At 42.4% G+C, this 14,224-nt stretch overlaps 1 protein-coding gene across 1 annotated transcript in view; it reads left to right on the top strand.

Annotated features, from left to right (window-relative positions):
- The first annotated feature begins 377 nt into the window (after window positions 1-377).
- Window positions 378-14,224, top strand: part of LOC124775262 — a 148,094-nt gene continuing 134,247 nt past the window's right edge. Inside the window, exon 1 of the mRNA XM_047250100.1 lies at window positions 378-468. The gene's annotated coding sequence lies outside the window, so the exon portion shown is untranslated. The remainder of the gene's footprint in view (window positions 469-14,224) is intronic.

Here is a 14,224-nt window from a genome sequence, read left to right as displayed (position 1 = left end):
CTATGTGCGACGAGGTCAATGTTACGCGTCCGCTCGTGCCCTGCCGTGCTGGGACGCCGGGAGCCTGTAGTTGTCTTCTCGCTTGACGCTGTCAGGACTGCAGATGCCATTCCTATTTTGTTTGTGGACGTCCGCTGATGCCCCGCAAGTACTCGGAATTACCTGGACTTTTATCGGCTACCGACACTCACGATGGTACTCCTTTCGCAATAGACCTGTTGTGCTATCCCACTTAAATAAAGCGTTCGTATTCTGCTGTGTGGATGCTAAGAGGCCTTCCTGTTTCCTATATTTTGAGGGACCACACTCAGAAACGTCTCCTAAACTCCTGCAGTACTGAAAGCGTTCACGGCAACTTTAGTGGCTCCTGCTAAACACTGGATCCTGCGTCCACCGCAGAAAATTGGTTTCGATCCGCCTCCGCGTAAAAAAAAGAGCCTTACCGATAGCTGACGCCCTTGACGCGAGGTAAGTCTGTTTCTAGGAGTTATTCCTCTGTTTCATGAGCTCTGTCTTCCTATCTGTGGATTTTGTATCTCTAGCTCTCCCTCTCTCTTCCTTCCCCCCCCCCCCCCCCACTGCCTCCTTCCCTCTCCCTCTCCCTCTCCCTCACTCCTTCTCCCTCTCTCTCTACCCCCGCCTTAGCACTCTCCCTTCCCTCCCCCTTCCCCCCCCTCTCTCTCTCTATATCTGCATCAACATCTACATCGATACTCCGCAAAACACCGTATGGTGCATGAGGAGGATACCCTCTACTACTACTAGTCATTTCCTCATTTCCTTTACTCTTCCACCTGCAGATAGTGTGAGGAAAAAACGACTGTCTGTATGCCTCCTTATGAGCCCTAATTTCTCGTATCTTATCTTCGTGGTCCTTACGCACAATGTATGTTGGCGGCAGTAGAACCGTTCGGCTGTCAGCTTCAAATGCCGGTTCTCTTAGTTTTCTCAATAGTGTTTCTCGAAAAGAACGCCGGCTTCCCTTCAGGGGTTCCCATCTGAGTTCCCGATGCATCTCTTTAACATTTAACCTATTGCTCGAACCCACTGGCAACAAATCTAGCAGCCCGCCTCTGAATTGCTGTGATGTCTTCCTTCAGTCCGACCTGGAACGCAACCCAAACACTCGAACACTCAAGAATAGGCCGCAACAGGGGCCTGTATGAAGTCTCCTTTACAGGTGAACCATTCTTTCCTAAAATTCTCCCAATAAACCGAAGTCGACTATTCGCCTTCCCTACCACAGTTGTCATATACTAGTTCCACTTCATATCGCTTCGCAACGTTACGCCCAGCTATTTAAACGACTTGACTTAACCATGTCCCTCCCTCTCTCTGTCTCTGCCTTTCCTTTCCTCCCCCCCCTTTCGCGCTCTCTCTTTCTCTCTGCCTTCCTGTCATATTCCCTGTTCTCCCACTCTCTCTCCTTTCTCCATCCTTCTCTTCCTCCCTCCCCCTTCCTTCTCTTGCTCTCTTCCTCTCTCTTTCCCTCGCAGTCCTCGCTCTCCCAATCCTTCTCTTTCTGTCTTTATGTCTTATGTATTGGCACAGAATATACTATGTATTTCTCTCATTTCTTGTTTGGTATGCAGTGGATTGGAGCAGTCAAAGTGCGCACTTCCAATGCAGATGATGGTGGGATTCACCATGTACCACGGGTTAGGTTGTCCTTCATTACTCTCATTGTCGGCATCCCGTCAGGATTTCTGAATACCTTCACGTTCATGAACTAAAACACGCCATTCCTTTTCGGATACTAACTGTCTGATGGCGCTGCAGAGATCTCTGATTATTAGTAAAATCTCTCGTACAAGCTGTGTTCGTATGAAAGTAGCCTAAGGCTCGTTCCACAGACGTTACCTCCTCCTCTACACCAGAATTTTAACGAACGCAGATTGTCTCACTTTAGTATTCGTTTTTCACGGCTGATGACATATTCGCGTCCGCGGAAGTTATTTGGGCTGAAACTCACTAACAAGCAAGTTTTCAGTGTTTAGCCAACTTGCTGGGAAGGAGGTGGAAGTAAAAAGCAAGCTGACGAAACGAATGCTAGACGGTATCTAAGTGGGCATCCCGTATCAAGGCAAACATTTGCAGAGCTCTCTTATCGGACTGTGACTGGCGTTCCAAAACGTGAAAAGATAAAGGTACGCGTTTCATGAAAAAATGATTTGACTTACACGTTCCGAGATTAACAAGGGATGCCAACAGCCTGCATTGACCCCGACGTGCTTCGTCGCACTGAAGGAGGTGCACAAAATGGCAACTCATGTTAAAGTGTTTAGGAAGCTACACTTCCCCTTACGAAAAAAAAGAACACAAGGCCACAGGATCCGTTTCGGACCAGATAGAATCGACAAAACACTCAGAACAGATACATTTTGTTTCACTTGTCAGAAATGTAACCTAAGTATCTCCATCGTCAGCCCAGCCGTTCGACACCCGGTAATGGATAAAGGTCACCTCTACTTTTTCAATAATCTGCATTCAGCAATATACATACGTGTTTTGTAATGTAATCTACTCAGCCTCCGCTAAGTCATCGCTTCTCTTCTCTGTTGGAATCCAACAACGATTTTGTAATCCATCTACTCTTCACTCTCGTTTCTACCTGTCCGGCCCATGTCTTCTTCATTTTCATTGCGCCCTCTGTTCCAATATGTTGCCTGATCCGTACGTTTTTGTCGTTTCTCTTCTAATAATATCCGACACAGATGTGTCCATTGCTCGTTGAGTCACAGTGAGTTTATGAATGATTTTCGCATAAATCGAAACTGGAAATTCAAACTGATCATGAACTTCCCTTTTCAGTCAAATCGGAAACATTTTTTTCGAAGTTAGATTTAGTGTATCAAATGTAATTCAACCCAGTTTTATTCTTCTCTTTATTGGTTGTCCGAACAATATTGGCAGTTCATCTCCACAGGAGCAAAGAGTAAAATGCTATCAGCAAAACCAAGACGATTCGAGTATGTCCACCCAACACGTGTTATTTTCTTGTTTCCGCAACTGAAGGAGCTAAACGCTTTTCTTCTAGTGATCCTTGTAGTAAGGGTATAAGACAATCCGTGTAGTAAGGGTACAAGACAAGAATGAAGTCTTTCACCCTCTACTACTCAATCTACACACTTGTGTAACTTCGTACCAGGGTACGACTTAACTAATGCCTACTTTGATTTGTCAATACAAAGTGTAATCTGCAATACAACGTTTCCAGTGTTGTGATGTCTATATGGGCACGTTCTCAAAGCCAATAAAAAAACTATAATCGTACCCATGCATACACCTCTCTGTACAATGGAAATCGACGGTGACGAATACCTTTCTTCAGACTCCAAAAATTTGGAAATCGAATGGGAAGAGATCATGAATGTATGGAGGAAACAAACTTGGCAACATGTGGGCCTTCACATGCTTTTCGACTAACGCTGCATAAGTTTCGCTGCGAAACCCTCACACATCCTCCGTACATTCCCGATCCCTACGCATCCGATTTCCAAACTTTCGGATCCCTGGAGAAGGACATTCGTGGCCGTCAATTTGCTTCGAACGAAGAGGTGCACGCCTGGATACAATTATAGTCCCGCAAGCGCAAACTTTTCTTCACGAAGGCACTGACCGTCTTGTCTCACTGTGGAATAAACTTATTAACAATTATGACGATTACTTTTGAAATAATGAACAGTTTACTTACTTTTTTACGGTTCCGTGCCTCACTCGTTAAAAAAAAAGGAACCATTACAGGGCCACTTTTTGTTGTACTTCTGCCTGTCCGACTGTTAAAAACCCTTTTTGTCAGGGAAAGATGGACATATTAAGTTGAAATTTACATAGTAAGATCTGTAGTCCCTTGGTGGCACAATAAATGTAAGATTCTAAGTCAGTGCAGTCAAAAGATATGGCTATTTATGTCGTGTATTTTGATAGTCGCGACTTCGACCATCAAAATCAATAGGGGTCCTCCCGTTGACTGTAATCATGAAGTTTGGCGATAATCAATGTTTCACAGTAAAACTAAAGGAAAAGAAATTAGAATATTGTTAATCTATAATTACAACACACAAAAATATTTCTTTTGTCATTTATTATCCGACTTCAAACTTAAAATTTGAAATCTGATAAAATTAAATTTTCCTCGAGGCATTTTAGTCTCAGCTTTGTCTATGATAATGATGGAAGGTCAAGAAATGAATTAAAATTTTTGCTGTTACTGGGACTTGAACCCAGCTGTCCATACTTCAGTAGGTAGGTTCGCTAGCCGGCAGAGCGCCACAACACTAAGGCTGCACGGACTAGACTAGTCTATTGCCCTCCCTAATACAACCTTCAGTTCATATCTACAGCTTCATTTCTCCTTTTATCGTCACTACTGCCGAGGCTCTCGGGTATCGGAATAGCATCCCAGAGTTGTATGTAATTTAATTCTATCAAATCTATAATCACCTATACCTGAGGTACAGGCAGGATGTCCCCATTACATCCAATGCTGGGATGTTACTCCAACACCGGAGAGCTTCGGCAGTAGTATGACTGTCTGAGAAGGGGATAATAAGTGAAGATGTGAATTGAAGTTTGTGGTATGGAGGGCACTGGACTAGTCCAAGCAGCTATGTCAGATATAGCGCTGTGGTGCTCTGATGGCTAGCGTACCTGCCTAGTAAACAAGGAGATCTGGGTTGAAGCCCTGGCCATGACGAAAAATTTATTTCATTTCCTCAACTTCCATCATTACCGAAGTTAAAGTGACAACATTCTCGAGAGTCTTCAAATTCCCAGGGACGATATCTTGCCAGTATCAATGTCGGTAACAGGCAAAGATAGTCGAGATTCCCTGTTCCCAGGATGGATGAGCTGTTTGTATACATAATTACGTTTGTACGGAGCCGTAAGAGCGCGGGTCGTACCCGCACCGGGCCAATTTTTTCCGTCTATTTCATTTTCATTTGACTGCCGCTTGTAGTGCCAAACCTAGGTCGTAATTTGAGGAACAAATCTGTGAGCATGTATGTCTGGAGAATCGAAGTGTTGGAAATGTGGTGCTGTAGAAGGGTTTTTTAAAAAAAGTCTGCCGGCCGCGGTGGTCTAGCGGTTCTAGGCGGTCAGTCCGGAACCACGCGACTGCTACGGTCGCAGGTTCGAATCCTGCCTCGGGCATGGATGTGTGTGATGTCCTTAGGTTAGTTAGGTTTAGGTAGTTCTAAGTCTAGGGGACTGATGACCTCAGATGTTAAGTCCCATAGTGCTCAGAGCCATTTGAACCATTTTTGAAAAAAAGTCTACGTACTCCACAATCCATAATATAGTAGAGTCATCTTGTATCTTTCTGCAGTCACTCAACGATGAATCTTCCCATATACCGCTGCATCATCAGCAGACAGTTGCAGACTGTGCTTGAAGAGGTTTATGTGGCAAGTAACTTTACGAAATGAATGCTGGCCTATATCTCAAGTCAGCACCCTGTGTCATGGTAAATATTTGCACAGCTCTCTTATCTGAATCTGCTGGCATTCCAAAATACGCTACGAAGGATGTGCGTGGTACACGAAAAAATGATCTGAGTTAGGCATTTCGAGTATGAGAACCAACGCCAGAAGTCTGTGACCCACTTATTTCAACAGACTGAACACAGTAATCATAATGCAACCAAAAGTAAGTCGTGTAAAAGTGTTGCTGTTATTACACTTCCTTAAAAATGTAGGCCAAAGTTCATTATATAGGATCGGCTTCAAAAGACATGGGATCGACAGAAAACTAAAATCAAAGAAAATTTACTTATATATCAAGCCTGTGACCATCATCATCATCGATGCGACATCCCGTGAGAGGCAAAGGTCTGCTTTACACGTTTTAATGCACCATGGTCAGCGACATACGTTCTTGTTGTTACATCATGTTTCCCCAATGTCTGCGTCACATCTTCTGTCACGTCAACATCTTGTTCTTTTCTTATCTCTTTAATTATGGTACGGAACGTTCTTGAATCATATATATGCTTTTGGCTTGCTACATTCCCCACACACCTGTTCATTCTCATTACGTCTGCTACTCTCCTCTATCCGCTAGTACTTGTTTCCTACTAGTATAAGTGACGATCAAAAATTTCGCTTTGAGGGCGTCGCTGCAGCTTATACGCAACGATGCGCAACTCCGGTACGGTTATATAAGCACCGATATGTGGGCACGAGTTAAGTGTGGTATTCGTGTCTTTCTGGCGTGCGCGCAGTAAACGCCGAAACGCAGCCTACTGCGACGTTGTTACCAAATGTATCCAAACGGGGCCAACGTGCTGTTAGTCTTTCCTTGGCTGCGGAAGAAAAATAAACGGGAGACATTCACCAGAGAAAAAGAACATGCATGGGGCAACACATTTGTCGAAAAACACCGTCTTGGGATGGTGCGCCAGGCTCCGTGCTGTTCGCAATTCGACAGCGGGCGCCAGTCGACCTTGGAGTCACACAGAAGTTTCGCCAACTCAAGCGGGATACAATCGAGCAGCCCCGATCTCTCCCCAAGCGATTATCATGTCATCGATCCCCTAAAAAAGACCTTGAATGGTCGACCATTCCTGTCGACCAGGATGTGCAGCAGGCGGTTGCGCAGAAGGGCACACTGTTTTACCAAACAGGTACCTTGAACAGGCACCTGGTGCGTTGATGGGATGATTGGCTCACGGCGATTTTGCCTCGTGATTCTCAATCCAACATGTAATGGAAGAGATATGTATTAACCATGGGAGACTGGAACATACTAGTAGGGGAGTGTGGACTTGGTAGAAGGAATGAGAGAGGTGCAAGACTGAATGAGTTCTGCGATAAATTTCAGGTAGTAATAGCGAATATAGAGTTTAAAAATCACAAGAGGAAGAGGTGTACTTGGAAAAGACCCGGAGATACTCGAAAATTCCAGCTGGATTACATCATGGTCAGACAGAGGCTATTGGGTTACGAGTATAAGGCGTACCCAAGAGCAGTTCACGGAAATTGTACAGATAAATATAGACAAAGAAGATAACCGCATTGAAAATCTTGGGTTATCATCAAGAGTTTACTGCTATGTTGGCAAGTCATTTGAGTTTCCATTTTCTGCTATCCATTAATGTTGCTGTTACCGTCCAGCGTACCAGCCAGACCCTAAAATTTTTTTCTCTTTTCCTCTGCTTCCCTTCCACATATCGCTCTACGACCTTTCTTATAAGCTTCCCCTTTTTTCTTACTGTTTGTCAATTTTGCTTCTTTTTATTGCGTACATTCAGTAATTGTCTTTGATCTCCCACTTTACTCAGTACCTCTTCACTTTTCACTCTATCCATCTAACTTTTACTTTCCGTCCTCCTCCTATCCGCATCTCAACAGCCCCTCTTTCTATCTTACTGTCCATGTTTCAATACCCCAGTAGGTGGATACACTACACAAAACATTTTATTAGTCTTTTCTTCATATCTCTGTCCATACTGTTCGAGAAAACCCTCTTTTTCTTACAAAATGTCTCTTTCGCTATTGATATCCTAATTTCAGTTCTATTGTTGCTCTTCGTTTTGTAACGGAAGTAATACTTCACTTCACCGGAGAAAGAAGGAAGTCCAAAAATGTTCAGGAGACGTTAAGGGGTAAAGCGATATACGTCACTTAAATAAATAGGAACTGCGAGGAAGCGAAGGCGAAATGGCTGCAGTAAAAATGCGAAATAGTTAAATGATAATGGCCGTTGGAAGGATTGATTCAGCATATAGAAACGTCAAAGTAATTTTCGGTGGAATAAAAAAAGAACTCGTCAACATTTTGATTGCAATAGAAATTCCATTGTTAAGTGCAGAAGAGAGCGCAGATGGGTGGAAAGGGTACACTGAAGGCCTCTAAGAGGGCGAGAAACTGTGACGAAAAAGACATGTCGATATGGACGACATGGGGACCGGATGTTAAGACTTTAACAGAGTTCTTGAAGGCTTGCGACCAAATAAGGCGGAAGGGATAGATAATATTCCTTCGGAGTTTCTAAAGCCATTGAGGGAATTGGTCACCAAATGGCTGTTCAAATTGATTTGTAAAATCCATGAGTCTGGAGGCAAATAGTCAAACTTTCGGAAAACATCACCCCGAAGTTTGTCAGGGAAGATAAATGATTGAATTATAGCAAAATCACGAGAATAGAAAAGAAAATTGAGGATCTGTTATATGACTATTAGGCTTTAGAAAAGGTAAAGCCTAAGCGAATTGTCGACGCAGAAAAAGCGTTTGACATGTAAAGTGGTACACGATGTACGAAAAGCCGAAGACAATAGGTTAAGCTATAGAGACAGAGAAGTAATATGCAATATGTACAACAAGCAAAAGGAAAATTAAGAATGGCAGACGAAGAACGAAGTTCTGTGATTAGGAAGGATATGGGAGATAGTGTTCGAAGTATGAGTCCAAGAAGCAATGCCGGGAATAATTGGCCGCTGTGGTCGAGCGGTTCTAGGCGCTTCAGTCCAGAACCACGAGGCTGCTACGGTCGCAGGTTCGAATCCTGCCTCGGGCATGGATGTGTGCGATGTCCTTAGGTTATTTAGATTTAAGCAGTTGTAAGTCTAAGGGACTGATGACCTCAAATGTTAAGTCCCATAGTGCTTAGAGCCATTTGAACCATTTTTTGCTGAATAAAATTAGTAGACTAACGACCACACCCTGAAGTTAGTAAATAAACGAAAAAAGATCAACTGAAGGAGTTTCACCACCTTGGAAGAAAAATATCAAATGATGAAAGAGACAAAGAGGACTTAAAAGGCAGACTAGCATAGGCAAAGAGGGCATTCCTGGCCAAATGAAGTCTGCTAGTATCAAACAACCTCCTTAATTAGCGGAAGAAATATCTGAGAGTGTACCTTTGGAACACAACATTGTCTGGTAGTGAAACATGCGCTTCGGGAAAAACGAAAAAGAAGAGAATCGAAGATCTGAAATTTGGTGCTATGTATGAATGTTGAAAATTAGATGGACTTATGACAATAGGCGATTAAAAGGGAGTGTAGAAAACGCTGACTAAAAGAACGCACACAATGATGGGACATGTGTTAAGACATCAGGGCATAACATCCCTGCTACTAGAGGTAGCTGCAGAAGATAAAACGATAGGGGAAGACAGAGATAGGAATACATCCAAGAAATAATTGAGGACGTTGGATGCAAGTGCCACTCTGAGATGACGAGGTTAGCGCTGAAGAGGAATTCGTGGCGGGTAGCTTCAAATTAGTCAGAGGACTGATGAGTAAGAAATTTAATAAAAGGAAAAATTATTGAAAACTAAAGTTTTGAAAGAAGTCTGAAAACCTTTAGCGATATGTACATAGCATTTTCTTTTCTTTTTTTTCTTTTTGGACAAGGCGAGGTTAAATACAATATAAGCTGGAACGATCATGTAAAGGTACAAGGATTAGAATTCGAATATCACCTAGACGATTGAGGGTGAAGGGCAAGTGTAAGCCAACGTGATGAATACTATGTAAGTGATATGTCGGATAGAGAACAACAGACTCATTGGGGATTACTTGTAAGGGAAGGTGTCGTCGCTGATTGACTGTTGGATTCAGTATAATTTGGAAGAAATTTGTATCAGGTCTTATGAATGGCAGATTGCTTTCAGTGTGGATACATGGAAGGTAAAGCGAATGGGGAAGGAACATACTCGTAACGTCCCAATGACATTCGTCATAAATAATCTATCACAGCCGGCCACTGTGGCCGAGCTGTTCTAGGCGCTTCAGTCCGGAACCGCGCTGCTGCTATGGTCGCAGGTTCGAATCCTGCCTCGGGAATGGATGTTTGTGCTGTTCTTATGTTAGTTAGGTTTAAGCAGTTCTTAGTCTAGGGGACTGATGACCTCAGATGTTAAGTCCCATAGTGCTTAGAGCCATTTGAACCAATCTATCACAATTTGAGAAGAACAGTGATGGCCATACCTACAACACTAGAAGCAAAAAATGAACTTTATTACCTATTGATAAAGCTGACTCAGAAAGTAGGTCAAGTGGCTCAGAAAGGAATTGAATATACAACAACAAAAATTCTTGATCGTTTGCCAAATAACATGTCTGACGAGCGAATCACGTTTTAAATCTAAGGACTACAAATATTGAAGTGTAAATGAATATTAACACTAATCATGAATAAATATCTTGTAAACTGACTCGTTCAACATCATTTCGATAAAAGAATCGTTCAAATGATCTGTGGAACATGTAAATAACTAATTAAATAATATAATATTAATGTTTTGTTGTTCGACTCTGCCAAATCGATTAAATATCTAGGCTGAACGAGCACGTCTGTTCTGCCGCAGGTACGACGAATGGGCGATCACAGTATTTACTGGGGGAGTTCTGATAAAGTGTAGCCCATCTACAAAGGATGACCGCGTATAGTACGCTTGTACACCTATTCTTGAGATCTGCTCGAGTGTTTATCATCCTTAGCAGGTCGGACTGAAGAAAGATCATCAAACTAATTGAGAGGCGTGTTGATAAACATGTCACTGGCCGATTCACTCAGTACGCAAGTGTTAGAGAAATACTTCTTGAGCTTAGATGGGAATCAATGGAGGGGAAAAAAGACATCTGAGGAAATTTAAAGAACCACCATATGCAACAGACTGCAAAGAAACCCATTATTATACGATTAAACTATTGGCCATGAATCACTGGAAACAGTAAAAATTGTAAAGCATGTAGCAGTAACCGCCTGGAGCGACCCAATGTGGAGTGGCCACACAAAACCAGCAGTAGGTAAAGCACAGTACAGGATAAGAATCATGGCCTGAATCAAGGAAAAACTCACGAAAGAGTCGGCTCACAAAACACTTCTTCGACAGACGTTTGAGTATTGTCCGTCAATTTGGAACACTTACGACGCTGGATCAACAGAAGATATACACAGGACCGAACGAAGAGCGGTACGTCTCGCCACGGGGCAGTTTAGATGCTTAACAAACTTCAGTGTCAGGCGTTACAGGAGAGGAGTAGTGCATCACAGAGTGATTTACTGTTGAAATTCCAAGTGCGTACACTCCACGAAGAGTGGGACAACGTATTTACGTTCTCCCAACTACGTCTCGCGAAATGACCACGACGCGAAAATCAGTGAAAACAGAGCTCGTACGGTGGTTCATCAACAGTCGATCTTCACGCGTCCCATTCGCAAGTGGAATAAGCAAGGAAAATGATGGCGGGAAATGACGGTGGTACCACAAGTATCCTCCGTTATACACCGGAGTGTGGCTTGCGTGAGTGTAGACGTAGAATCGAAAGCAGGTGCTGTATGACAGGCGTAATGCAGACAATTTGAAGGAAAGAGAACATTTATGCCATGAAAGCGTGAAAAATGAGAATTTCGTTGTTAACGCGACTGTTCACAAATAACCATGACATCAGAGTTCGAAAGCCGTTCTACCACAGATCTTCGTTAGTGAGGACATAATCATATCATAGCAAGTATTGCTTTTGTAAATTGATTTCAGTGCCACATGCCGTGCCATTACAGTACAGTGATTTCATCTCCATTCACTTAATGTCGGTGATATTAATTTAAAGGGTAAATGAATGTGAGTTTTAGAGCAGGATATTTAGGTGAAGCTAGACAGTGATTGACGGTAATGGATGAAGTAAAGAAAATAAGAGCAAATTGCAGTTTCATCCTCAGTTGAATTACTGTAAAGCGCAGGTATTCAATTGGCAAAGTATCATTTAGTTGACTCATTAGTGTTTTAACCGAATCTTTGCAACTGACTGCAATAATTCGTAGGTAACAGATCTGAGGATGACCTAAAAAGGCTCGAAACTGGTTATCCAATAAAATAAAAAAGTGACCGAGACAGTGCTTGTCTTTCTATATATTGGAAGTCTTCATCGTGCTCTATGGACATTATGTCTTCAATGGTATGTCAAGAGAGGGAGTCTGAAAAATAAGCGGCGTAAGTTTTCTATCGGGTGAGGTGACGCAGACGTTAAGACACTGGACACTCATTCGGGAAGCATGCTGACCAACTAAAGCCTTACGATGAAGCAATGCCTCTAAAATACCTCATGATAGAGCGGCGAAATTTTCTGGCACGATCAGAATTATTTAAAGTCACTAACAGTGCCAAGCATACACATTGTCTCTTCTACTTTGCAGGCGCATTTTCGTTTACCACTGGACATTTTGTCTGAAATGAAATGCATTTTTAAACCGCCTTCACAGATTTTCTCATGGTAATTCAGCCAGTTTGATAATAAATCAGCAAGTGCTCAGTTTATTCGAACGATAAGAAGGAAGGCCGTTGTTGAGTTCTAGGAATAGCTGGGCGCGACCCCAGAGCGATATCGTGTGTTTGATCTTCATTTAATATTCATGGAAATTTTCAACCGATCTTTTTTTATTTTTTGTGCGGCATCTGTGTACAACGAGGTTTGGAAAATGGAAAATGGTATCTAATTTCAGCAGTCTTCGTCGTTGAGCGGCAGACCGGACTCACAGTTTCTTAAATATTTGCTGCGCGGTGTGTTATTACCGTTCGAGGCTTTATCAAGACCAGTTTCGTAATAAGAAGCGTTCTCAGTACTTCTCCTTCAAACAGGTTAGACCTCATTATTCCAGTTTGTACGACTGTCTGAGATTAGTGGAAAACAGAACATTTGTGATTCATTATCAAAGTAAAATCTCTACCTTGATTTCTACCTGTTCCATGAAATGCAGACAAGGTGTTAGATAGTTACGCGGGTGGCAGACAACAGATCCGTGGATACGGGTTGGAATCTCAGCTTGGTTCTAACAATTTTTTACTGTCACCGATACTTTACCTGCAGTAATATCATTGTTGTTGTTGTTGTGGTCTTCAGTCCTGAGACTGGTTTGATGCAGCTCTCCATGCTACTCTATCCTGTGCAAGCTTCTTCATCTCCCAGTACCCACTGCAACCTACATACTTCTGAATCTGACTAGTGTATTGATCTCTTGGTCTCCCTCTACGATTTTTACCCTCCACGCTGCCCTCCAATGCTAAATTTGTGATCCCTTGATGCCTCAAAACATGTCCTACCAACCGATCCCTTCTTCTAATCAAGTTGTGCCACGAACTTCTCTTCTCCCCAATCCTATTCAATACCTCCTCATTAGTTACGTGATCTACCCACCTTATCTTCAGCATTCTTCTGTAGCACCACATTTCGAAAGCTTCTATTCTCTTCTTGTCCAAACTGGTTATCGTCCATGTTTCACTTCCATACATGGCTACACTCCATACAAATACTTTCATAAACAACTTCCTGACACTTAAATCTATACTCGATGTTAACAAATTTCTCTTCTTCAGAAACGCTTTCCTTGCAACTGCCAGTCTACATTTTATATCCTCTCTACTTCGACCATCATCAGTTATTTTGCTCCCTAAATAGCAAAACTCCTTTACTACTTTAAGTGTCTCATTTCCTAATCTAATCCCCTCAGCATCACCCGATTTAATTTGACTACATTCCAGTATCCTCGTTTAGCTTTTGTTGATGTTCATCTTATATCCTTCTTTCAAGACACTGTCCATTCCGTTCAACTGCTCTTCCAAGTCCTTTGCTGTCTCTGACAGAATTACAATGTCATCGGCGAACCTCAAAGTTTTTACTTCTTCTCGATGAATTTTAATACCTACTCCGAATTTTTCTTTTGTTTCCTTTACTGCTTGCTCAATATACAGATTGAATAACATCGGGGAGAGGATACAACCCTGTCTCACTCCTTTCCCAACCACTGCTTTCCTTTCATGCCCCTCGACTCTTATAACTGCCATCTGGTTTCTGTACAAATTGTAAATAGCCTTTCGCTCCCTGTATTTTACCCCTACCACCTTCAGAATTTGAAAGAGAGTATTCCAGTTAACGTTGTCAAAAGCTTTCTCTAAGTCTACAAATGCTAGAAACGTAGGTTTGCCTTTCCTTAACCTTTCTTCTAAGATAAGTCGTAAGGTTAGTATTACCTCACGTGTTCCAACATTTCTACGGAATCCCAACTGATCTTCCCCGAGGTCCACTTCTACCAATTTTTCCATTCGTCTGTAAAGAATTCGCGTTAGTATTTTGCAGCTGTGACTTATTAAACTGATAGTTCGGTAATTTTCACATCTGTCAACACCTGCTTTCTTTGGGATTGGAATTATTATATTCTTCTTGAAGTCTGAGGGTATTTCGCCTGTCTCATACATCTTGCTCACCAGATGGTAGAGTTTT

The sequence above is a fragment of the Schistocerca piceifrons genome, chromosome 2 (assembly GCF_021461385.2).
Source record: "Schistocerca piceifrons isolate TAMUIC-IGC-003096 chromosome 2, iqSchPice1.1, whole genome shotgun sequence".
In the NCBI taxonomy this organism is placed as follows: Eukaryota; Metazoa; Arthropoda; class Insecta; order Orthoptera; family Acrididae; genus Schistocerca; species Schistocerca piceifrons.
Note: the sequence above shows the minus strand (reverse complement) of the source record. Positions and strands in the feature narration are given on the sequence as shown.